Here is a 27,304-nt window from a genome sequence, read left to right as displayed (position 1 = left end):
GATAAAGTTACTATGCTTCAGTATGATGTATTATTACAAAAGTATGAATCACTCTATTTTAGAAGCATATAAACACTGTTTTCAAAAGTAGGAAAGTTACATGCCTGTAAAAATTGTAAACCTGCACAATCAACAAGTCTATACTCTTTCACTACAGGATATAAATGTTATTGATTTCGTCTAACTAGTTGACTAGATGAAAAGCAAGGATGGCTTGTCATTTCTCCAGGTACTCAAAAATTCAGAACCTGAAACACATGGTTGAGCTGTTGTTGAACTGAAACAAGCCAAGACCAAGTTGCCGAACAGAGCGAGATGAGCTGCTCCTATTTCAATTGATTTACTGCAGTGCAATAACAGAATGATAAATATAACTCGGTTACAAATTGCAACTTTCAACTTACAATGAGAGAATGAGATGACATAGTTTCACAAATATAATTCACATATTCAGTTTGCTCCAACACTAAAACTTTCAAAGTTTACTATTTGCTACTTATCGATTTATACTAGGTCTGTTTATGCAGGTGAAAATGTATAGGTACAATACATAATTTGCTCAATTAATTAGTAACATTCAAAAGATTAACCTGGCAACAGTTTTAAAATCTGGGTTGCTTGTAAAAACCATGTATTGCATAGATGAATAAATATAATGTAAACAGATCAGCAGAAAACCAACATTTTTTTTGAAGAAAATGTACAGTATAGAATCAATGTGAAAAATGAGTTGTTGGTCAAATAGCAAACAGCCTACCAAGTACTTACCCAAAGTCATATTTTTTTACAATAATATTTCTGGAGCAGGTTACTGCTACTTCAATACTGTGTGTTACTCAATTCCAAATGAGCAGAAAACACTAGTGCACTACTTAAATCACTGAAGGAACAATGAGACTAGCTATGTTCAGTACTCGAATCTGCTAGGTACTGAATTCATAGACACAAGCTGGTATCAAACATATTTTATAGATCATGTATTGACAAAACAAAAAACAGTCTGAGACCACAATACATGGAAGAAAAATTGACACAAGCAAAAACAAGCAAGTCCTCACCGGAGAATTCATCCAGACATCCTGTCCTTGTAAAACTTGATTCAATAGTGATTCTCAGTTTCCTTATGTGGAGACAATAGCATCAGCTGTGCAAGTGAAAGGTAAAAAGAAACGATTAGTTGCAGTGAGAAGACACCACAAAATGTAACTGCAGAAACAAAGAAATGCAGGCCAAGTTATAGCAAATTAGGAATTAGACTGGCAGACATAACACAGGTCTAGGCTAGGGGACAAAAAGGGTAAGTGGTGAAGGCGGTATGGGAGGCCGTAAACATGAACATAATTTATACGGAGTCTCTATTAGTCGCATCAAAGAAATCCATTGCATCCATCAAGAGTTCAGAACTATCAAATAGGCAGGTGCATGTATTTTTCGAATTGAAAACCAGATGTGTATCTTTCATCATTAAAATCAAACACATGTTTTTTTCTGGACATTCACAAAGTTATATTATATCTCCCTATCCAGTTAATTTGTAGATTGAGTGAGATAACGCTAGTAGTAAAGACTGAGAATATAGATTGCAATTAGTTCCAAATCTGTGTAAAATTGAAAGCAGGGCCTGTGGTACACAAAGAAGGGGCAGGATATGGTACTTGTTAGTTAGCCGGGCTCCTCTCCCCCTCCTCGCTCTGTTCCAGTTTTCCACAAGTCGGGATCATTCACCGGCGCCATTGGAGCCGCCCCGTCCTTCTCTTCTCTGATGTGCCATTGGACGATTGGAGTGGCAGGTGAGTTCCAGAGCCCCTCCTCCACCTTCCCCTCTACCTATTTTCACCGCTACCCTCTCGTGTCACGCTACCACCGTGCACCGAGCCCTGCCGAGACGCCATGGCCGACGATGACCACCGACCAGAGCCCGGCTAGGTACCACGACACCCCAACTGCACTCGCCACACACCCACACGCACGCACACGTAGCTAGTTGATCAATTTGTAGCTCGTAGGATCATTGCCATTGCACGGCGCCGCCGCCTTCACTTCGGCGAGCCGCCAACACCACCTCGGGCACCCGCTGCCGCCGGCGAACACCCCATCGGCTGTGGCGTGGCCTCCTGCACACCGTCCATCACTCCACCATCATCACCGAGGGTCGATGCCGCTGGTGTACCCCACTCCGGCGAGCCCCGATGCCTCCTCCCCGGTTCCCGTCACCACAGCAGGGACCCTGCCCTGTTGTCGTTCCCTTCCTCCCCTCTTCCCTCTCTGCTGTGTGGGACCGGGCGGTGACGCCATTTTCCCGGCCGTCCCCATCCGTCAACTCCCTCCCTCTCTTTCTCTCTCTATCACGTGGGCCAGGGTGTGACACCGTTGGTCCTGCCCACGAGATCGAGCGGACCCAAGCACCAGCGACACACGCCACTGACCCCTGGTCCCCACACGTCAGCCACACGCACTACACACAACTCTAGGTACACTTTAGAAAATTGCTAGGTACACCCGGTCAGTATACACAGAGGGTTATAAATCCATTTTCCCTGCTTCGAAAAATTCCCAGAAAATTTGTAAATAAACTAGATGTAGTCAGGAATTTATTCATATATTTTGCACATATTTTTCATATACCAGAAAATGCATTTAAAATTCCACCTAGTTCTCTAACTATAGGTTAAATTTCTAAAATGCATATCTTCATCCTAACTCTTTTTCACATGAAACCACTTCTAAAATTCCTCTAAAATCTAGCTCTATCTATTTTACCTAATACCACCATATTGTTCTATGTTTGCTTTTGCCCCTTTTATTTGTGTTTGGCGGTAGTCTTATACGATAGCTACGCCCAACAGACGATGGTGACTACCAGGAGAACAAGTACCCAGACTACGTAGACGTGCCGGAAGGAGACAACAACAAAGGCAAGTCCTAGCTCCCCCACCCTCCTTCCACCTTGCTTTACTTATTACCAATTAAATGAACTTTATTATTAAATTATTATTATTATCCTAGAATATGAGCTCAATTATTATAATGAGATTAATCATATATGTGATAAATGGTTATTTTTTATATGCTGTGAGCTCCACATTATGCATAAACTTATGGATAATAATTATTAATTTTAAAATTGGTAAACCTCAATTAAACCCTGTTGGGGATTTGACTTCGCCATAAAACTCAACCACTAAACTTTGGAGCTAAAATTGCAATTTTCGTAACAAAGTTTGCCTGCAGGAAAAGGGATAGAGCGAAGATGAAGTTTTTGACTTCGCCTAGAGGAATTCGACTTTGCTGTAAAAAAGAGGAGATTGAAACAAGACTGAGCGAAGACAAGAATTTGACTTCGCTTAGTAATTGAAGACAAAAGAAGATGGAACAGAAATCGACTAAGTCCAAAAGACAAAGACATTAAGAAGATTGATGAGCAAAATTGAAGAATGAAGACTTAGATAGAGAAAAGGACCACTTCGCCCTTGTAGTTGGAAAGGGTTATATTTCTGTGAGTTGGGGGTAAAATAGTCATTTGTATGTAAAATACAAAGAATGGGGCCCCTATAAATACCCCCTCTGACATGTACTGTACGATCATGAAATGAATACAACTTTGACTTGTGTTCAAACTTTGATGCTTGAGTGATTGCTTTACCCAACATCTGGCGCCCACCGTTTGTGTGTGCTTGAAGACTCCCACAACCACGCAAAGCTAATAGGCAGGCCTAACAAGAAAGTTACCACTGGGGTAACCGAAGATGACCCACCAATAGTCAAAGATCAAAGTCTTGAAAAAGATGCACCCCAAGACCCAAACTCTTCAAGGGCAAGAGAAGTCGAAGAACAAAGACTCAAAGAACTAGAAGAGCAAGTGTTGAGAAAACAAAAAGAAGTAGAAGGGCAAGAGAGAAGTCTCTTAAACAAAGAATAGAAGAAGCCGAAGCCACCCTTCATGAACTAAATGAACAATTTCAAAGTGCAAGTCACGAAGTCATACATTTAGAAGACCCAAACTCAGCAACTAAAGTCTCTCAAGAGAAGAATTCCCAAAAGTCATTCATATCAATTTACACAAGCTCTTCCCTGTCAATAAACATGCAGCTAGCACAATGGCCCTTGGGATACAAATTTAACATGATACCAACATTTGATGGCCAATCTGACCCAAGGCAATTTCTGATGAATTTTGAAGCCACAGTAATTTCTAGAGGCGGCGATGAAACTACATTAGCAAAATCTCTTGTCATGGCAGTTAAAGGACCAGCACAACAATGGTACTCTTCGCTAAAAGATAAATTCATACATTCATCGGATCAACTCAAAGCAAATTTACTTGTTGTCTTCCAAGGATTCTAGCCAGCTAGCCTTATAGACATAGACATGTTCAATTGCAAGCAACAAATCAAAGAGCCCCTGAGCTAGTATTTCAAAAGATTCATCCAAATCAAGGCACAAATTCCAAATAACGTAGACAAAGTGGTAATAATAGCCGCAATCAAAGGGCTTTGAGTAGGCCAATGTGCTTCCCATCTTGCTCGAGAAAAAACCAAGTATAGTTGCTGAGCTTTACGAAGTCATTCAAAAATATTGCAAGTCAGATGATGATTATAGAAAAAGAATTGAGGAAGAAAACAAGCTTTAGGGCTCAAATCAAGCAAAACAACAACAACTTCCACCCTCCAAGACCAAACAACTATGAGTGAATACCATTTACACCGCACAACCAAGTCAATCAAATCGAGAATAACAACAATTCAACAACTGAAAGTGTTTAGGCTCACTAAAGTCAATACAACTAGCGAAGTCAATTCAATGAAAGAACATTTGAAAGAGGAGGATTTGGCACAAGAGGAAGAGAAGGAAGAGGAAGAGCACCTCTAAAACCTGAAGATATGTACTGCATCATTCATGGCAAAGGGGCTAGTCATACATCCAAGATGTGTCCCAAAGTAAAGAAAAGCATCAAAGAAGCCCAAGAAGAAAACAGGGAACCAAGCAAATCAAAAGTTGTCAATAATCTCTGGCAAAAACAACAAAGTTCTCATCAAACTTATTACCCAATGCACTATGGACATGCCCAAGCATTACTTCTAGGGCCACCACCGACATATAGCTATGAACCCCTAGCAATCTACCATCCCATGCAAAATCAATGGAGGCAGAATCAACCTCAGCAATCCAATGTTCAATCACCTCAACCTAAAGCCTTGGTTGCAAACAACAACCCACAAAATAGTCAAGCCAAGCAAGAAAACAACTCTCCATCAGCTTTAGCGATGAACAATATTGCAATCATCCCAAATAGAGGAAGAATATTGACAATCACATAAAGAAATAGCATGGACCATGAAAATAAAAGTCAAAGAAGAAACTACTTCCGAAGAGTAAATTCAATTTCAATGGAAGGCCCATATAAGGAAACAAGATGGTCCCATTTGCCAATCACATTTTCAGAAGAAGACCTTCAGTTGAAAGATTACCCACATATGGATGCTATGGTAATCGAAGCAAATATTGATGGATGGGCAGTTTCAAAAATATTAGTTGATGGTGGCAGCTCCATGAACATTATATTCACATCAACAATAGATGTCATGAAAATTGAACGCAAAATATTGGGGAGAGCAGAACACCAGCTTTATGGCTTCCGTGGGAAAAGATACACTCAATTGGGAGAATAGTTCTACCAGTCTGTTTTGGAATAGTAAGTAATGCAAGAATAGAGCAAATAGCATTTGATCTGGCTGACATGTACTATCCATACAACGCACTCTTCAGAAGAGGAACCTTAAATGCATTCGAGGCAGTCATAAGCTACTCTTATTTATGTATAAAAATGCCAATAAATGGAGTAATCACAGTCCACGGAGACCAAACTGAGGCAAAAAACATTGAAAAGAATATACCCTAGGACAAAAGAATGTTCACGCAATTGCCAAAGAAGAAAAAGAAGAAGAAACAGAAAATGCGAAGCCTCAACCCAAAGCTCAAGCTTGTAAAGAGATAAAAAAAGAGTACCTCTTGATCCATTAGTCCCAGACAAACAAGTCATCATTGGTACTGGACTTTCTCAAGAAAAAGAAGACAAACTCATGGAATTTCTTCGAAGCAACAAAGATGTATTTGCTTGGTCATCCAATGACTTAGGAGGAGTCAGCAGAGACATAATTGAGCACAAAGTAGACATTGATCCAAAAATTAGACCAAAAAAGCAAAAGTTGAGAAACTAGCCGAAGATAGAGTTTAGGCTGCCAAAGCTGAAGTTCAAAGATTACTGGATGCAAAAGTTATAAGAGAACTTTAATTCACAACTTGGCTAGCAAACATTGTCATGGTCAGGTAAAAGAATGGAAATGGCGAATGTGCATCGATTTCATAGATCTCAATAAAGCATGCCCAAAGGACAATTTCTCACTACCAAGAATTGACACATTAGTTGATCAAGCAGCTAGAAGTGAAATGCTAAGTTTCTTAGATTGTTTTTCTGGCTATCATCAAATTTGGATGAGAAAAGAAGATGAAGAATTCACAAGTTTTATGACTCCATTTGGGACCTACTATTTTGTAAGAATGGCAGAGGGGCTTCGTAATACTGTCACAACATTTGTCAGAATGACCTCAATAGTGCTATGTGATCAAATTGGCAAAAATCTACTCACCTATGTTGATGACATAGTAGTCAAAAGCAAGAAAAAATAAGATCGCATCAAAGATCTCCAAGAAACATTTGCAAATCTCCGGGAAGCAAATTTAAAGTTGAACCCTGAAAAGTGCACTTTCAGAGTCTAGAAAGGAAAAAATCTTAGGCTACATTGTATCAACAAAGGGAATTGACCCAAACCTAGACAAAGTTCAAGCAATCCTGAACATGAAAGTTCCTAAAAATATAAAGGATGTCTAGAAGTTGACAGGAAGACTTGCTGCCTTAAATAGATTTATCTCAAAATTAGCAGAACAAAGCCTGCCGATATTCCAAGCACTCAAGGGAACAAAAAGAAACTTCACACAGGACCCCCGCAGCAACAAGCATTTGAAGAAATAAAAAGATACTTATCAAAACCAAATACCCAAGCTACACCAACTCCAGGGGCTGAATTGCTCCTATATATCTCAGCAACAGAAAGTGCAGTAAGCACAGTCTTAGTTCAAGAGCAAGAAAATGAGCACTCAAAGAAACAAGTTCCGGTCTACTTTGTTTCAGAAGCTTTATCTGGCTCAAAAATCTACTACTCAGAGATTGAAAAAATAGTCTATGCAGTTTTAACAGCAATAAGAAAATTGAAGCACTATTTTCAAGCTCACAAAATTAGAGTACCAACAAATCATCCTCTAAAAGAAGTCTTGCAAAGTTGTAGATCATCTAGAATATTGGGAAATGGGCAGCAGAACTATCTCAGCACTACATTGAATTTGAAAAAAAACATCAATAAAATCTCAAGTCTTGGCAAACTTCGTAGCATATTGGACTCCATCTCAAAATCCAAGCGAAGAGAAGAAGCATCCAAACTGGATCATATATTGTGATGGAGCATGGGGCTTCGCAGGGGCTGGCGTAGCAGTAATAATCACATCACCTTTAGGGATAAAAATGAAATATGCTGCAAGACTTCAATTCCAATGCACAAACAATATTGCAGAATACGAAGCCGTTTTACTCGGACTCCGAAAAGCAAGAGCAATGGGAATCCAAAGGTTAATAATCAAAATAGACTCGCAAGTCACGGCTGGACACATCGAAAAAAATTACAAGGCAAGAGATCCCGAGTTGGCAAAATACTTGCAATTTTTAAGAGAACAAGAGAAATATTTTGAAGGCTTCACAATCACAAACATCTCAAGAACAGATAACTCAGATGCTGACAAAATAGCAAAAGTTGTTGCCCAAAATATAAGTTTGTCTCAAGATGTCTTCTTTCAAGTCTTAACTCAAGCTTCTATCAAGACAAAGCAAGAAGTTCCAAGAGAAGTTCATGTAATACAATGTGAAGTTTGGAGTGCACCAATCATGGCATATCTTCACGAACATTATGAACCAGAAGACAAAGTTAATGAAGTCAGAATGAAACATAGGACAAGGAATTACAAAATCATCAACAATCAGTTGTACAAGCAAGGAATTTATGAGCCACTTCTCAAATGCATATCAACAGAAGAGGGAAGAGAATTGCTATCAGAAATACACGAAGGTATTGTGGCACACATCCAGGCGCAAGAGCCATGACAGGAAAAGCATTTTGACAAGGATTTTATTAGCCCTCGGCCTAAAATGACAGCAAAGAAATAGTTAAATCTTGTCACAACTATCAAATTTCTTCAAGCAAGATAAAAGCTCCAGCAACAAACTTACAAACAATAGAATCAACTTGGCCACTCGTAAGATGGGGAATTGAAATAATAGGCAAATTACCTCCAACCCAAGGAAATTATTAATATGCAGTTGTGGCTGTAGAATATTTCACAAAATGGATTGAAGCCAAGCCAGTAACAAACATGTCACCTTTCACAATGAAGAAGTTCTTATGGCAGAATATCATATGCTGCTTTAGGGTTCCAAGACACATTACAGTAGATAATGGGACTCAATTTGACAATCAGGATTTTAGAAACTATTATCAGAATATGGGAATCTAATAACTATGCTTTGCTTCAGTCAGACACCCACAGTCAAATGGTGCAGTCAAAAAAGCGAATGGAATCATATGCACTTGAATTTCAAAATGCCTAGTGGGACTTCCTAAGGGAAAATGGGTGATGAATTACCAAAAGTTGTTTAGGCTCACAACACAACAGTATCAAAATCAACACACTTTACACCATTCAAGTTGATATATGGAGAAGAAGCAATGACACCCGAAGAGATAAAATTCGAAGGGCCAAGAACAAATGTTCAAATAATTGTGGAAGAAGAACAAGTAACAAGAAAAGATTTGCTTGAAGAAGAAAGAATGAAGGCAATTCAGAACCTTGAGAAATATCAGAAAGAAACAAAAAATTGGTACAGCAAGAAAGTAAAGCCAATGCAATTATCACTAGGCGACTTCATTTTGAAAAGAAAGAGAAATGAAGACAGTAGGAAAGTTTCAACAATTTCGGGAAGGACCATATCTCATCACAAGATCTAACAAGCTCGGGGAATTTCACTTGACAAATATGAATGGACAAGAAATTGACCACACTTGGAACATTGAAGCACTGCGAAAATATTACCCTTAGATTTTTTCAAGTTATATCTTAGAAGTAGATTAACTTCTTTACTTTCCAAGTCTTGAAAATCAAATGTAAACAAGTTGCACTCTTTTTCCACTCAGGGGAAGCCCTTCATAGGGTGAGTGGTTTTTTAACGAGATAGTCTCTATTATAAATTCTCATCAAACATAAATGAGAAACTATTCCCCTAAGTCTTGAGTACAGAAAAACCAACAAGCTGAAGAGTATACTTAAAATATACTCAAATATCGGCTAAAACAAACTAAAATAGGTAGCATCATTTTTAAACAAGTAAAAAGTAATGCTAACCTATCTAAACAAATATTTCTGTTTTTTTTTTCAAATTCACTAAGGTGAATCATGATTTCTAAGTGAAATCTACACGTTGCCTTCGTAAAAAAGTGAAGGGACGGCGTTTTTTTTTCAAATTCACTAAGGTCAATCATGACTTCTATGCGAAGACTACGCGTTGCCTTCGCAAAAAAAAGTGAAGGGACAGTGCTTTTCCAATTTACTAAGGTAAATCATGACTTCTAAGAAAAGACTACGCATTGCCTTCGCAAAAGTAAAAAGAGTAACTTTTTTCCAAGGGAAAATTCGGTTTACAAAAAACAAACATACTCACAAATTAAATACAAAATTTTATAAAATAGAATTATTTATTATGAATTACAACACAAAGAAGCAAGTTTACATTAAAATTTACAATCACTCACTTTCTAAAGCTACAATAGTTGTAGCTTCACTAATCAAGTCTTCAACAACTTTATCCAAAACACGATCAGCCTCTGATCGTAGGAAATCTTCAGAAACAAAGCTTGGCGAAGTACTTGAACATGATGACTAGGAAAAAATACAAGTGTCAAAACATTTCTTATCTCATTCAAATATCATGAGGAAAAAGGAAGAATCAACAACTACCTAAGAGAATTTGCTAAAGTCGATAACACGTGGTAAACAAGGTTTCTTATTTTCAGTAATAAGATTTTTAGATTTAAAATATAAAAACAACATATATCATGAGCAAAAGAATCACAATGACAAAAATTAAAACATCATAAGACAACGCTTAAGTTAGCTTACGTTTAACAAATGTATCAAACGTAGGGTTCACCTCGTTGGTTTCATACTCCAACTATAGCGAAGGTTCAACGACAAAATTATCCTTACACATTAACAACGACATAACATCAATTCCATCCTGCTCATTCAATATTTACAAATGTCAAAAGATCATTTAAACCTCACCCCTCAACTTAGAATCTTAAAACTAAACTACGAAGACAACTAAACTAGATGATCACCAACATCGTCATCTCTAGCATTTTCCTCAACTCGCTTGTCCTACTCCCTTTGTTCCTTCTCATCAGCAGCAATCTCTTTCTCAAGCTACTGCAAAAACAAAACAAGAATATTAGAATGAAAAACAAAAAAGAGAAATAAACAAAAGAGTAAAAAAATCTCATCTTACTTTTTCCATCTTCTTCTTCGCCTTCATAAAAGCATTCTCCCTGCCACCTTTGTTTCAATATTGATTAAAATACTTCTTGCAAAGTAGTTGAGTCCGAGAAGAAACCTGGCTCAGTGACTCCACAGAAGGGAACTTATAATCCTTATCCAACATTTGGTCATACAAGGGATCTTTTGCCTCTTCATCAAATGCAAAAGTGCATGAGTTGAGTACATACAACTCAAATCAGCACTAGTTTGAATAACAGTTGGCAAATCTTCATATTGGCGACACAGCCAGGCAAAGAATGGATCAAACTCCCCAAGTTCCTAGCAGGGATCTTCTAGCTTCGCACCAAATTTATCATAACATTTTTTGCAAAGTGCCCATAAGCGAGTACACTTGTCATGAAAAAATTGATCTTTCTCGATTGCTTTCTTTTCAACAAATTTCTTTTTCCTCACAAGTTTATCAAAATCTTTCTTCAGATTATCAAAATCTCTAGTTTTCCCTTCAAGCTTTGCCTCCATTGAAATACATCTTGTCTCCATGACATGAAGAGTTTCAACGGTGTCTACATTCTTTTTTTCCTTGGCAGCAAGCTGAGACTTCAAAGATTTAATTTCTTCTTGCAAACTCTTTTCATGAAGAGCAGCATTCTTTGCTTCTTCTTCAAGAGATTTATGCAAACCCCTTTGCAAAAGATCACTCTACAAAAATGAGACAATAAAAATGTTAAATTGCGAAGCCAAAACAATATGTGAAGTCAACAAAAAAGCTTCTGTACCTTATAAATCATGGAGACACTAGCATCTGCCAGCTCAAGGGAAGATTTCTCGGCAAGTTCAACTTCCGCATATGGAACTACGAAGGCATCATCAATGCACTTTGACAATTTTAGCTCTGATTTCTTTGGCATAATGCGAAGTCTGTCCAAGCCAATCCCAACAAATTTAAAAGTGTCTAAATATACACCTTGAGCTTGGCAGTACTCCAGACAACACTTATACGCCTTAGGATCAACTCCATTAGGAATTTTTTCCAAGGCTTCAACAGGAGTAGCAGGTTCCTGAGCCACATCTTTCATCTCTCCAATATCCACAGTCGTCTCTTTCTGAGACGAAGGGTCAGGAAAAAAACTCATCTGTATAAACATAAATGAAGTCAAAAATCAACTATTGTGAAGCGAAGTCAAAAAAGAATATAAGAGAGAGAGAGTAAATAAAAGCAAAAACTCACCTGTGGAAACACCCTTCTTAAGTTGACATGAAACTCTTTCACCAGTATTTACATTGATAGTAGATTCAGTAAGCCGAGAAGCTTGAGCATTCTCAGCTTCTTCGTCAAAAACATCATCATCAGATTCATCAAAATCAAGGGTAAGAGTAGTAGTACCCTTGCGAGGTTTAGCTTTCTGAGCACCAGCTTCGGAAGGACCACCTCCTAAATCACACTAATATAGCGCTGAGATATAGTAACACCAATTTGAGTTATTATAGGTTGGAAAAAGTGTTATTAGCTCTCTTAGTAACATATTTTTTTGTGTTCCAATTGGCCATGTTACTATAGACTAGTTTATTATAGCACATCTACTTGTCTACAAGAACATTTGTCTAGTGTTACAATAATTTTTGCTGTAACACTTTTTTTGCTCTAGTAACACTTTGCATTATGGTAGAATGCATAGTTTGTAACACATTTATTTATTTATCAGAACATTTGCCTAGTGTTACAGGGATTGTCTGTTGTAACACTTTTTTTAGTTCTAGTAACACTTCTACATTATGGTGAGCACAACATAGAACAAAGGAACACATGGTTTGTAACACTTTTTTATATCTATTGTAACATATTCAGATTATGAAACAAATATTTATTTTGCCTATACATGTGGCACATAGATTATTATATAATCACACAAACATGACACATTACAAAATCACATAAACCACAAATTTCTATAATCATAGCAAGATCCACATATTGTAGGATGTTTTCAAACATAGTGCTTGTTCAGATCAAATCATAGTATATGTACAAAACGATATGGCTCTAGAGAGCAATCACATATAGTCCATACTAGAAAGAAAAATTCAAGAACTAGCTAGGATTCATAAAGTCCATTGCTTCTTCTTGTACACATTGATGTAGGAATTCAACCATTAATCATTTCAACCTGCAAAGAAAATGTAAGTTGTAACATTACAAATTAGGCCACATATGTACATTGATGTAAAGTTAAGAAAGCTAGTTTAAACATACAAACATCAAAGGCCAAGCAATTGGGACTCCTTTGGCTTGAGCATCACCAATATTGTTGCACCCAGGCACGGGCCTCACTAATGACTCATATTTTGTTATAGCATGATTGATATGAACTTTGTAGAATTGACTTCCTGTCTTAACTCCACCAACAATGGCTTCTGGATCAGTGCTGAAGAGAGTTGCATAGGCCACATTAGCCTTATTAGGATATTTTGAAGTCATTAGTAGCACCATGGACCCAACCTACATTAATTTGACATAATCTCTTAGTGACCAACAACCCTTAGTTGTACATCATGATCATGCAATTAGAACAGGTGTATTATGTTCATCTACCTTCGTTAGAGGAAGTTGTTTAGGTGTTTGATGCTTGTAGCATGTAGTCTTGTCATGAGCCACCTCCTGGTGTGCAATGGTTGTAGTCTCTCCAAACCCTCTGTGATGACTCTTACACATATAAAATGAAGTATGAAATAATAAGACAAAAAATCTACTATAATTATAGCAAAGTGTGGTTCATAGATACATTTTGTTTCTTTGTTGTTCTACTTGTGGTGGATAAAAGTAGACTGTCATCATCACTAAAATCAAACTCACATGTTTCTTTATTCTAGTAAAGAGAAAAAGATAGTAGCATGAGTTAATATAAAAAAATCCTTTGTGGACGAAATAAGTATTAAATTCACAAGAAAGTGACTTTACCAATTCATCTCTATGCTTAAGGAATCCATCTTTCTAGTTGGGTGCAACACAGTGAACTCTCTAAAAATTTGAAACAATATTAAAGCCAAAAGACTAGATTAGGTGAAAACATGGAAAATAAAGCAAATACCTTTCTTTTAGTCGCTTGATTCTGAGAATTGTTATGATCACTCATAGCACAATTTCTCTAGAAAAGATATAAAGTTTGAGTAACACATTTCAATATGGAGTTACAAATTAAAATGTACACGGTTACCATTATTGCTTCTTGGTTCTCATGGTGCCTTTGATTGTTTTTTAGTTCTTCAATAACTTTGTCTTGCATTCTAGAATGCTCTTTAAGTTGCCTTATTTCCTCTAACATGTGAGTCTCTACATCAGATGATGAGCCATTTAGTGAAATTATATTAATGTCCTTAAAATGGTGTGTTCTTCGACCATAAACTTGTTTAGGAACTAGAAGCAATCCCATGCCGTGCACTTGTCCAACTTTCTCTTCTCCCAACACTTGATGTAATGCATCACCTTCCCATGCAACTCCTCCCTCACTATTTTGTGCTAACTCTAGTTGTGTGTCTAGGAGATTTTCCAATTGAACCTACAAGCAAGAAATCTGCACATTAGAAAAAAGAAAAAAAAATTGCAAAAATTCCCATGTGCATGTAGCATACCACTGGTTAATTTATCCATTTTCCCTTTTTCCTATGAGTTGCGAGGTAAACCTTTGCTCTATGTGGCTGTTTTTTTTAGGATTAGCTTGCCTTTGAAAAAATAGCATTAAATGGAAAGTAAGTAGAATCATATATAAATTTTTTAAACAGAAGATGACTCACCATGTCCTCAGACCAACGAGCATAACTCTTTGTACCCGTTGTATGTGTTGTCTTCTTCATTTCGCGACTTATTTTGTTCTTCTCACTAAGGGTCTAGAAGAATTAATAATAATGAACAAGTATACATATAGAATCAACAATAGTATAGATAATAATAGTAAATAAATGCCAAATAGCGTAAATAATGGTGTCTTACTTCTTCTTTGGACTTCCAATATTTTATTTGGGCCTTCCATTCACCTTCATCAATATCATTTGGACAACGCCTGTTCAAAACTGACCTTTTCTTTTTTTTGGATTAAATAGTGTCTTTTTTAATGCTGCCTTGTATTTTCTCCAATCTCTACCAATTGATTTCAATCTCCATTTCTCACATGAGCGAGGATACAAGAACTTTGTCTAAAATAAGAAAGTCACTAATGAATGAATTTGACTTCATGACATGATAACAAGCATATATATACTTAAATTGGCAACATTATGTCTTATAAAATTTAGCTAACCAATACGAATTGAATTATGGTTTCTGCATTGTTTTTCTTAACTTCTCTCCAATCTTTGGCACCAACAGGACAGTAACCACCATTTCTTGCTATGGTGCCCAAAAATTGCCCTAAAAGGCCACCTTCTTTTCAAATGGGTTGTCCAAGCATATTACATCTTACTACTATCCAATCTCCTTCAAGTAGATCCCAAACATGTCTTAAAACAATCCCCTTTCGCTTATTAGGTACTTCATCACCATCACCTATTTAAAACAGAATGATAGTGATAGTCACTTGTTAAGATGCAGTCCATATGAATGAGATTGATCTAACAACATTTGTACCTAATGTGTTCTGGTTCTCATCATCGTGCTGCTCAACCTCATTAGCATATAGTGCTTCAGTATGCATTACATTTAATCCTTTCTTTTTCTTTGTATCTCCTCTTCCTACTAAACAAATGTTGAGGACATGAACATGTGTTTATAGTAAATATAATAAACAATATGTAATCCATTTATAATACTAGAATATCTGTATTAGACTACCAAGGTTGTATTTATTAAGTCACATACCATACTGGGGTCGAATAGGCTAATCTTGGATGGAAATAAATCATTGATGACTAACATGACTTAGAATAGTTGTACTTAAATAATCAGATATACAACTAGAAGAGTAAAATATATGTTCATTCTCATAACTTTAGTTTTATTTGGTTTAGATTTGGATGGTTCTTTGTTGGACTTGGTAGGCGCTAAAGTGGCCAGCCTCTGCTTCGTCACAAACAAGCTAACCATCTTTTTTCTCTCACACTCGTTAAGCATTTCCATCACTTCATGATCTTGTTGTATTACAACCAAGCTCTCTTTTCTCCTGTAGTATAGATAGTCAACTGATGTGTACCCATACTCCTTGATCAACTCAATCAAGTTGAAGAAGCATATCTCATCTCTATCCATTTCCATTTGCACATGTTTCTATCCTTCAGCTGCCCCATCACATTCAAGATTTATGGTCCAATTATCCACCGCAATGGTAGCACAATCTAAATAAAATTTAGCACCAATAGAAAAATAAGAATAAAGCATAGGATAATTCAGAAATAAGAATCAAGTATAACAGAATAGTAACAATTATACTAAAGTGCATATCTATAATGTTATTTGAACTTGGAGCTTGAGAACAAGTAAAGTGCAATGGTTCAGATAGGATCATCTGAAGCATGACACATATATATGACAAAAAATAGTCCAAAAGGTTCTTTACATTAAATAAGATATAAAATTAAAATGTATGATAATATATTTTTCCTAACATTTAGGATGGAAAAATCACTGTTATTGTCTTGCTTGATTCAAAATTAACTTTATATATAGTAGTGTTCAGTCAACCATGCAGAAAAAGCAAACCTAAGAAGCTAACAAGTATTGAATAAATAATTACTAAAAGCATGAAAGAAGATATTATCAAAAGATGGATCCACTGCGTCATGATAGGACATTTCACAAAAGCATACTAAACTGCTGCTCGGAGTATTCTGTAACATGAATGACAAAATGCTAGCTACTTTGCCCATGCCTGTGCGAGCAAATGAAAGCTGCAACTGCATAAGCAGATAAGCTACTGATACAGTGCTACTTGCTTACCTAATTGTCGAAGTGCAGTAGCTCACCTCCTCCAGCGACCTGAAATTACAATGTTTTTAATCCTCTTTCTCATCTGCCGATTTCTAAATCCCCCACCACAAAAGTGTTTCCATGAGAAAAAAAAGTAAATAAATCACCTAGACAGCTATATGCAGCAGCACTATACCACTGAGATGAGTTGTCCATGTCCTGCTCCTTGGAATGTTGGAGTGGCCGCTACTAGGATGGAACACATCTGCAGGGAACTAAGATCAGATGGAAATAGCATGGCGAGCTATGAAAGGAAGAGCAGTCAAACTATTTCATCTTCTGGTGAAGATGTTTTCAGAAATGGCACAGTATGCAACTGAAGCAGAGCTGCTTCAAGCCTCATCAAACAAACCAAATCAAGACCGATGGAAAATAAAACCAAACCATGGCACCACTATCTCATATCTCATGGGTGTTCTACTCTAACCGCTAACACTAATAAAGATTGATAATTCATCTCTAGTTTCTGGGAACTCTATAAAAGGGGAAACCTTGGCCAAAATCCCAAATTGAAGGTCGCTGTGAGGGTATCAAATGGATTGATGACAAAGATATCTTGTCACATATACTACCATCAAAACCCCTCAATAGATTCGCCCCAAATCGCACCCAAAAAGGAAGAACGAATATTCCAAAAAAATTAGCTCTGAAAATTGGTGACGCTTGTAGATAGATCTACCGGTAGAAAACCCACATTCGACAGGATGGCAGGATCCGTAGGTCACCGGAATTCAAAGTAGCATGCAGAAAAGGAGGGGTGGAGGGGTGGAAGGAGCTCGGCATCACCTGCAGGAAGTCGATCTCATTGAGCGTAGTGTGATTGGTGTGCAGTGTAACACCCTAAAATTTGCCTCTTTTGAAAATAGGTTTAAAATGATTTAATTCTGTATTTTTGTGCTCATGAAATATAGGAAAAAAATATTTTTCATTAATTTAAAATTCATCATAAGGTAGCAACATGTTTGTGCATACATGCAGCTGCATATTTATTTTGTGATGATTGAGTTTGATCAAAACTTCAAAAGGATCCAAATTTTGGTTGAATTTGGATTTGAAAATTGAGTTTAAGAAATTAAAAAAGAATTTTTTTACTTCCCCTTTGCTTCTCGATTTTTGGCTCACGCGGCCTGTTCTCCCTCTCCTGGCCCAACTGCTCCCTCTCTTCCATGTAGCCCAGCGGCCAGGTCGGCCTGCTCTCGCTCCCAGCGGCCCATCTGCTCTGTTCCCCTCTTCCCCGCTGTGGCGCCGGCCCATTTCCACCGGCCTAGCAAAGCTGCACTGGCCTAGTTCCGCTCCTCTGGTTCTCCCGCAGCGGCCCGTCTAGCAGCCCAAGCCGCAGCCCAGCACCGACGCGCCGTCTCACCGCACCCGTGTGTCCTCTCTCCGCCCTGCTGACGCACCGAGCCCACCTGCCAGGCACTTCTTCCCCGCGGCATCACCGATGCGGACTCCACTGCCGCTGGCCGTGTCCGCCCCGCCCACGTCTCCCTCCGCTTGTCGTACCTCCCAAGGCTCTAGGGCCTTAAATACCGGACGCCTGTGCCCTCTGCTTCCAATCCCCAGCTCTAGAGCCGCAGCCACCATCACCCGAGCACCATAGCCGCGCCGCCATCTGCCTTCGACCCACCAAGCCGCACGCCATCTCCGGCCGTGTAGTTGCCCTAAGTGAGTTCGCAATCTCCTTCTCCATCTCCCAGTGTTCCCCTTTTATTTTCTCGTGGTCAGTAGTTTGTTTCCTATGTTTGCCGCTGAGCTCCCTTTGTCAGCCATGGCGCCGCCTCCGTCTGTGTCACCGCTGGTGACCTCATCTCCCTGTCTCTCCTCTCAGCCGTACGATCTTAAATCAAGAGTCCAGATTAGAACTTACCCCTTCGGCGGGCAAATTTTAAAAAGAACCCCTCCCTTTTTCAATTATAGAACCCGCAGTCCATAGCACTTTTTCTAGAGTACGTTTTCTTCTTTGGAAAGCATAGTTTGATTGGTTTAGATCCAAAATACATTTTCACTTATTTATAGATTTGCCACTGATTTTGTTTTAGCCATAACTTCTCCGTTTTAACTCCGATTTGACCCGTTCAACTTTCGTTAGGTTCGTAATTTCAAAATCTACATGTTCATATAACTGTTAGATATATTTTTAACTTTTAAAATTCGAGGTTAGATTTAATCTATTATTTTAATAAAGGAAATCTTATTTATTTCATATCTTCTATGTTTTAGCTCTGTTTTGACCCATTCAAGTTGCATTAGATTCATAGCGGCGAGATCTATGCGTTAGTAACAGTGGTTACCATGTCACTATTTCTGGAATTTCATGGTTTAAACTCTAATTTGAATAATAATTATGCAACTGAGTTTTATAACTAAAATATGATTTGTTTTACTTTAGTATTACAATTCAAATCTAAATTTGACTTAATTCAATTTATATAAGCTTTTATATAGTTAAAATAAATGAGGCCTATAGTTTTCTTTTCCGCGTATAAAGCAGATCTATCGGTAGATGTATCTTTTTCACCGAAGCTCCGATTAGCATGCTTTTCGCGTCTGTGTGTTCGTAGTGAGACGTAGATTCATTTTACAAACTTGATTTTATGTTTGGTGTACTATTCTAATTTAGTTCTATTGTTTGCTTTGTGTATGATTGTATGGATGCTTGTGTGGTGCTTTATGATTTCGTCCAGTCAGTGAGATATACGTGGTGAATCAAGAAGCAGATCTTTGAAGTTTTGGACTTGAAGAAGGATCTAAGTTTAAGGCAAGTATAGCATGGGATTTTCCTTATTGTCCTGTACACCTTTAATCATTTAATTCATACTGCATGTGTCTACCTTGACTGCCGCTAAGGATTTCCTAGTACTTTGTTACCCTATACCTTGATACCTATGGGTTATTGCATTGGGTAGTATGCTGCTAGTACTCAGATACAACCATGAGCTTGTAACTTGACTAATGATATATGCAATAAATAATAAAAGTTGCTTTTTAGCAACATGAAACAAGGGGGCTAGAACATTGGGCTATTTTATGGTGCTCTAGATTCCTCTCCCTAAGGACTTATCTGTAAGTGATCATCCGAGACTTAAAGTACAACTGTGAGGGCTATATGGCTCTGGCTTTAGCTCAGTATGAGGACCTTTTTCTAGCTTGTTAGTGGTTACCTTTATTGGCGTAAGAATGACTTGACAAATCGGGTATAGGATAGCCTCTACTCTTATGTGTATAGCTGCGATGGAATTGTGTCATTCGATAGGGGGGGTTCCTATATCTGTTTGCCAAGTGAATCTAGCGGCCCTAACTTGTTAGATGAACCTTTGAAATGCTTCATAGTGAACCTTATTGACCTTCCTTGGTAGTGGGTCAAGAGGCTGATCACCTTAGGCGAAAGGGTAAATCATGACTCATAGTAAAAGTATACAACCTCTGCAGAGTGTAAAACTGGTATATCAGCCGTGCTCATGGTCACAAGCGACCTTGGAACCCTTACGGAATAGATGATTAACACAGATGATACTGATGATGAAGATGCTCACTAATGATTACTGTTTATGCTATTCATTATTCATGTTTACCTGATCATGTGTTTATTTGGGCTTGTGATAAACTTGTTGCTACTCAATTGCTAAAAGATGACTCAATAAAAGCTAATTGCAGTTAAACCAGTATCAGCCTTTTGAGCCACATGAACCCCATGTTATATTTGTTGAGTACGACATGTACTTACGCTTGCTTTACTTTTCAATTATTTGGAAAAAATCCCGAATGGGTACTAGATTGCTAGTCTGGAGGAGTTAGGCTTGTGATCAACCAGTCAGTTGTCCCTGTGGATTGGAGTCTTCACCCAAAGAACGGAGTTGTCTTTCCGCTGTTGGCTATCTAAGGTTATATTCTCGATACCAAGTATGTTATATATTGAGCATTGTCTATTGATATTACCCTTATTTGTAGCTATATGTGAGATTTGACTTTCTGGGCTCACATATGGTGGGTATCTGGTTTTGTTCTTAAAACCGGGTGCTACAAAGTGGTATCAGAGCAATGCTGACTATAGGATGTAAGCCTAGTTAGAACTGGACATTTTAGCATACTTTCATCTCTGCTTACTTCTTGCTTTCCTCTCCAACCTTGTTATTTGCTAAAAGCTATGCTCATTTTGGTCTCTATTCTATTATGAAAACCTTGTCTCTATTCTCAATCCTCTCTCTCTGTCTAAATAGATGGGTCATAATGAACGGACCACCAGCATCAAAGGTCAGGAGGACCAAGCTACGTTGTCTGTAATTGCATTCGACAAGGAGAAGCTTGTAGCTATGCAACAAGTACTTGAAGGAATGACTCAATATGGGAGTTATCCACAGTGCTTGCCACAAGGGAAAACCAACATACCAAAGGGACCAGTGAAGAGACAAGTGGCAGAAGCTTAGAAGAAGATGAAGTCCAATGAAAGTGCTAGTAGTAACACGCTTGGTAGTCAGTATCAATGTAAAATGCTGCAAGCATTATGGTTTTCCCTGTCTTCAGAACAAGTCTAATAATAGGGAAGTTAAGGTGAACCTGGGTTGTAAAGCTAATGTGGATAAGAAGAGAAAGGAGGTCTCACCAGAGCTAGAATTGGAAAGCAATCAACATTCGAGTTCTACTACGTTGCCACATCCAGCTCCCATCCCTAGTCAGATAAACTCAAACTTTAAAGAGTCAGAAGTTTCTCAAGCTAAGATTACTCCACTTTTTCCACAGAAGGTATGCATAGATGGGTGGACGATCACCTATAAGGTGTTTCAACCCTGAAAGATCAAAGGAGCTAAAAAGCGGTCAAGTCTAACAAAGATGAACCTTCAGAGTCAGCAAGCTGACAACACACTAAGCAATAATTCTGTGGAGTATGACATCATGAAGGATCCAGCTAAGAGAAAGTGTTATCATTGCCAATAGGAAGGACATTATATTAAATCTTGTCCATAGAAGAATCAACAGTTACACCATGGAAATAGCCAGAGTCAGTTCACTACCGCACTGCCACCAACAAGTGATAAGTGACACGCAACACGAAGGAAGCCCATGATGAAATGGATGATGTGTCGCTCTCACTCCAATGCAAGAGATGCTACCCTAGATGCTCATGCAACCACATCGTGTTTAAGGAATAGGAGTTTGTGCCCTTTATGTAATAAAAACGTTAGTATCGCAAGATGAGTCAATGATTGAATTATGCACCTTTATTGCTTGTTGAATTGTCATTATGCTTATGATTGTTTTGAATCTTTGTAATGATTGCAATGATCTTGTTGGGTGTTCCCACAATTTCATTTAGTTTATGGGCCTAAGGTATAAGGATTAGTGCAATAAATAGTTGGGTTATGGTTTTCTTCTGGTTCCTCTATCCTGTCTTTTCGGAGCAGTCTACACTCTTTCACTTATATCTCTGATTTCGGACGATCAAAAATCATGAAAACATTCTAGACAATAGTAGACTTCAATATCTTTCCCTGAGCGCAAGAATCAGCCTGATAGCTATTTTGGTTAGGGAGTGATGAAAATTATAAGACGGTGCACTTGTGCTGTCTGAAGCCTGGAATAGTTTCTCTTGTGCACTGTTTTCGACCTCCTAAAATGCAGAATTTGGAAAAGTGTTCTATAAGGAAGTTGTGGACAATTTTATAATCTTTCCAACGATATAAGCTACAACTTCGTTGGATTAATAGAATGCGAGTTACAGCTGTTTTACTGCACTACTATTTTTCTGCTCGTGAGGAAATTCCAGATTTCTTGTTCTTGCCCCTACACGAGAGTATCATTGGGATGTTAGAACGTCTTGAGACTAGTTGGCTCATCTAGAAGAAGGTGCAAGCTACCCTTCTTGTGTCCCCTTGTTGATCTTTTCTTAAGGGGGTAGCCAAGCAAAAGAAGTTGCAAGATGAAGGTTTCATATGTTCTGGTGCTTCACTTGAAAGAATAGGTTATGTCTCTAAATGAGAAGTCACTATCAAACGCAGTTATCTTTGCTAAAGATGTGTTACTTGTTGAATCAAGGAGCTCAGGTATTTTTCCATATTGGTTAACACTTCAAGTTACTATCAATTGGGAGTAATATCTTCTTGGAAGAAAAGTGACATATAGGAGGGTCACAAGAATCTACAGGATATCTTCACTAGGTTGGTCTGGAGCTTGTGATATCCTCATTGGAATGAAATTGATTATGACTCAGAAGAGTGCTATCACTTTGAGGAGAAAAGTCATGGCCGATGCTCTTAGCAACGGAGAATTGTGCTAAGAAGGTTTGGGTGACACCAAGGACTGAGAATCATATTCCAAGTTCGAGCAATTTGACCAGAATCATTAATGTTTTGAAGACTAGTAGTAGAATTTTCCTTCTAACCAAGAGATTCATCAGGCTTCGTTGGAAGGTAGATATTTTAAGGAAGAGAATTGGTATTATAGGAAAGGTGACCTAGTGATTGGAGTAAGGTTAACAGGTATGCAAGGTAGAGTGGGATCCTTATCAAGACAACGGAGCTACACGAGGAAGTAAATAAGAATCCAAAGACGGAGTGTTCCTATCTCCAATAGTCGACGTCTTCCGAATCTCGGGGACGAGATTCATCTTAAGGGGGTAGAATTGTAACACCCTAAAATTTGCCTCTTTTGAAAATATGTTTAAAATGATTTAATTCTGTATTTTTGTGCTCATGAAATATAGGAAAAAAATATTTTTCATTAATTTAAAATTCATCATAAGGTAGCAACACGTTTGTACATACATGCAGCTGCATATTTATTTTGTGATGATTGGGTTTGATCAAAACTTCAAAAGCATTCAAATTTGGATTTGAAAATTGGGTTTAAGAAATTAAAAAGGAATTTCTTTTACTTCCCCTCTCCTTCTCGATTTCTAGCCTAGGCGACCTGTTCTCCCTCTCCTAGCCCAACTGCTCCCTCTATTCCGCATAGCCCAGCGACCAGGTCGGCATGCTCCCGCTCCCAGCGGCCCATAGCACTTTTCCCAGAGTACGTTTTCTTCTTTGGACAGCGTAGTTTGATCAGTTTAGATACAAAATATGTTTTCACTTATTTACAAATTTGCCACTGATTTTGTTTTAGCCATAACTTCTCCGTTTTAACTCCGATTTGACCCGTTCAACTTGCGTTAGGTTTGTAATTTCAAAATCTATATGTTCATACAACTATTAGATATATTTTTAACTTTTAAAATTCGAGGTTAGATTTAATCTATTATTTTAATAAAGAAAATCTTATTTATTTCATATCTTCTACGTTTTGGCTCCGTTGTGACCCATTCAAGTTGCGTTAGATTCATAGCGATGAGATCTATACGTTAGTAACAGTGATAACCATGTCACTATTTCTAGAATTTCATGGTTTAAACTCTAATTTGAATAATAATTATGCAACTGAGTTTTATAACTAAAATATGATTTGTTTTACTTTAGTATTACAATTCAAATCTAAACTTGACTTAATTCAATTTATATAAGCTTTTATATAGTTAAAATAAATGAGGCCTATAGTTTTCTTTTCCGCGTATAAAGCAGATATATCGGTAGATGTATCTTTTTCACCGAAGCTCCGATTAGCGTGCTTTTCGCGTATGTGTGTTCGTTGTGAGACGTAGATTTGTTTTACAAACTTGATTTTATATTTGGTGTACTATTCTGATTTAGTTCTATTGTTTGCTTTGTGTATGATTGTATGGATGTTTGTGTGGTGCTTTATGATTTCATCCAGTCGGTGAGATATACGTGGTGAATCAAGAAGGAGATCTTTGAAGTTTTGGACTTGAAGAAGGATCTAAGTTTAAGGCAAGTATAGCATGGGATCTTCCTTGTTGTCCTGTACACCTTTAATCATTTAATTCATAATGCATGTGTCTACCTTGACTGCCACTAAGGATTTCCTAGTACTTTGTTACCCTGTACCTTGATACCTTTGGGTTATTGCATTGGGTAGTGTGATGCTAGTGCTCAACTACAACCATGATCTTGTAACTTGACTAATGGTATATGTAATAAACACTAAAAGATGCTTTTTTACCAACATGGAACAAGGGGCTAGAACATTGGGCTGTTTTATGGTGCTCTAGGTTCCTCTCCCTAAGGACTTATCTGTAAGTAATCATCCAGGACTTACAGTACAACTGTGAGGGCTATATGGCTCTAGCTTTAGCTCAGTATGAGGACCTTTTTATAGCTTGTTAGAGGTTACCTTTATTGGCGTAAGAATGGCTTAACGAATCGGGTATTAGACAGCCTCTACTCTTATGTGTATAGCCGCGATGGAATTGTGCCATTCGACAGGGGGGTTCTTATATCTGTTTGCCAAGTGAATCTAGCGGCCCTAACTTGTTAGACGAACCTTTAAAAGGCTTCATAGTGAACCCTGCTGACCTTCCTTGGTAGTGGGTCAAGAGGCTGATCACCTCAGATGAAAGGGTAAATCATGACTCATAGTGAAAGTGTACAACCTCTGCAGAGTGTAAAACTGGTATATCAGCCGTGCTCACAGTCACGAGCGGCCTTGGAACCCTTACGGAATAGATGATGAACACAGATGATACTGATGATGAAGATGCTCACTAATGATTACTGTTTATGCTATTCATTATTCATGTTTACCTGATCATGTATTTATATGGGCTTGTGATAAACTTGTTGCTACTCAATTGCTAAAAGATGACTCATTAAAAGCTAATCGCAGTTAAACCAGTGTGAGCCTTTTGAGCCACATGAATCTCATATTATATTTGTTGAGTACGACATATACTTACGCTTGCTTTACTTCTCAATTATTTGGAAAAATTATAGATGGGTACCAGATTGCTAGTCTAGAGGAGTTAGGCTTGTGATCAACCAATCAGTTGTTCCTGTGGATTGAAGTCTTCACCTGAAGAACAGATTTGTCTTTCCGCTATTTGCTATCTAAGGTTATATTCTCTATACTAAGTACGTTATATATTGAGCATTGCCTATTGATATTACCCTTATTTATAGCTATATGTGAGATTTGACTTTCTGGGCTTACATATGGTGTGTATCTGGTTTTGTTTTTAAAATCGGGTGCTACATGCAGGCTCCTGGTGGAGAGGAGATTTGAGTCCTGGCGGAGGTAGAGAAGGACCGGAGGAGAGGCAATGTGGATCGTGGGAATGAGAGAAGCGGGAGGGAAGAGAATTTTGGGGAGAGATCAAGGATTTGAGGGCGAGGGCACGGGAGGATTTTGGGTTTTCATTCCACATGCCCAGCGGGGCGACGACGCTGATTTGGCGCCTAAAGGCTGGAGAGGCATGTGCGGTGTGGGTGGCAAAAATTGGAAAATCTGGAAGAGAAAAGCTGATTTGGCGCCACTTTATATGTTACTGGAATGTGAAAAAAGATTTTTCATTTCAGCAACTTCGAACAACTAAAATAAAGAATCAATATCATGTCCACCCTAGCAACACTTGTTAGTGTTTGTTTCCAATTCAATTTGAGCATTGGTTAATTGATTAATTGATTTTCTAGACTATAAGATTAATTTTACTTATCCTACTGTTTAGCACTATAATCCTTTGATTCAACAACATAGTATTCTTAAATGATATGATTAATTCCTGAGTATTTTTATAATATGGGTATCCATATTCGTATTCGAATTCATCTATAATATGGATATTTGTATTCGTTTATAATATGTATATTTAGGCATAGATATAGAGCTGGCTCGGCTCGATCTGGCTCGGTAGGATAACGAGCTAAAAAGCTGGCTCGTTATAACTAACGAGAATTGAGTTTTTGTCCATCCTTATCTATATCTGTATTCGCTTATAATATGGATACTAAATGGATATATCAAATCCATTTTTAGCTATTTTTCTCGATCTGATTCCATATCCATGTTGGGGGTGAAGCCTCGTGCCTGAAGGTTCATTAACCACTTCTAACTCTCCCGCTGTATGAGTTCTATTACCGTAGGTTCTTCGTAGCCTCATGCCCAAAGTTTAATGTCGAGGGTGAAGCCATGTGCCCGAAGGCTCCCAAAAGAGACACACAAGAAGCCGACACTGAAGGTCTGAAGGAACTTTGGCGATGGTTGACCAGCAGTGCCTTCGTGCGGGGCCGAAGGTCTCCGAAAAAACTTCAACGATGGTGACAGGAACCTTTAGGGATCAGGGCCTGCAGATCCTTCGGGCGCCAGCGGAACCTTCGAGGTGGACAACCCAACAAGCTGGCTCTGAGCGAGGTCCCACAAGGGCCAATTTATAAAGGCGGTTGTGCAAGCAAAAGTCCTTTGTGCCCTTGAAGTGTAATGTCTTTTATTCCCATCATGTGTAATGCTCTGTAAAATAAGGGATAGTCTTCCTTCAAGTGTACTGTCTTTTGTTCCCAGCTGATAGAGAGGCTTTGGGTACAAGTAAATGTGTGTAACCATACCATGCTTTTCTTTATGTGGGGATATGCTTATCCCAACAATCTGTATTCGAAAATATCCAATAACATTCCTATCCGTGAACAATATATACCATATGAAACTATCTAAAAATTATTATTATTAATTACCAATTTTGTAATCTTACTAATTTGTTCCATTAAAACTATTTAAAAGTATTGATTAATAATATTAAGTATGTATAAAATAAAAAATTATTATTATATAACTAATGACATTAATTGAATATTATTAATATGAATTACTGATTTTGTA

At 37.9% G+C, this 27,304-nt stretch overlaps 1 pseudogene; it reads right to left on the bottom strand.

Moving 5' to 3' along the window:
- Positions 1 to 10,539: 10,539 nt before the first annotated feature.
- On the bottom strand, positions 10,540 to 15,341 carry LOC136503883 (uncharacterized; annotated as a pseudogene).
- Positions 15,342 to 27,304: the final 11,963 nt, after the last annotated feature.

The sequence above is a fragment of the Miscanthus floridulus genome, chromosome 14 (genome assembly GCF_019320115.1).
Source record: "Miscanthus floridulus cultivar M001 chromosome 14, ASM1932011v1, whole genome shotgun sequence".
NCBI lineage: Eukaryota > Viridiplantae > Streptophyta > Magnoliopsida > Poales > Poaceae > Miscanthus > Miscanthus floridulus.
This window is presented reverse-complemented; position numbering and strand designations above follow the sequence as displayed.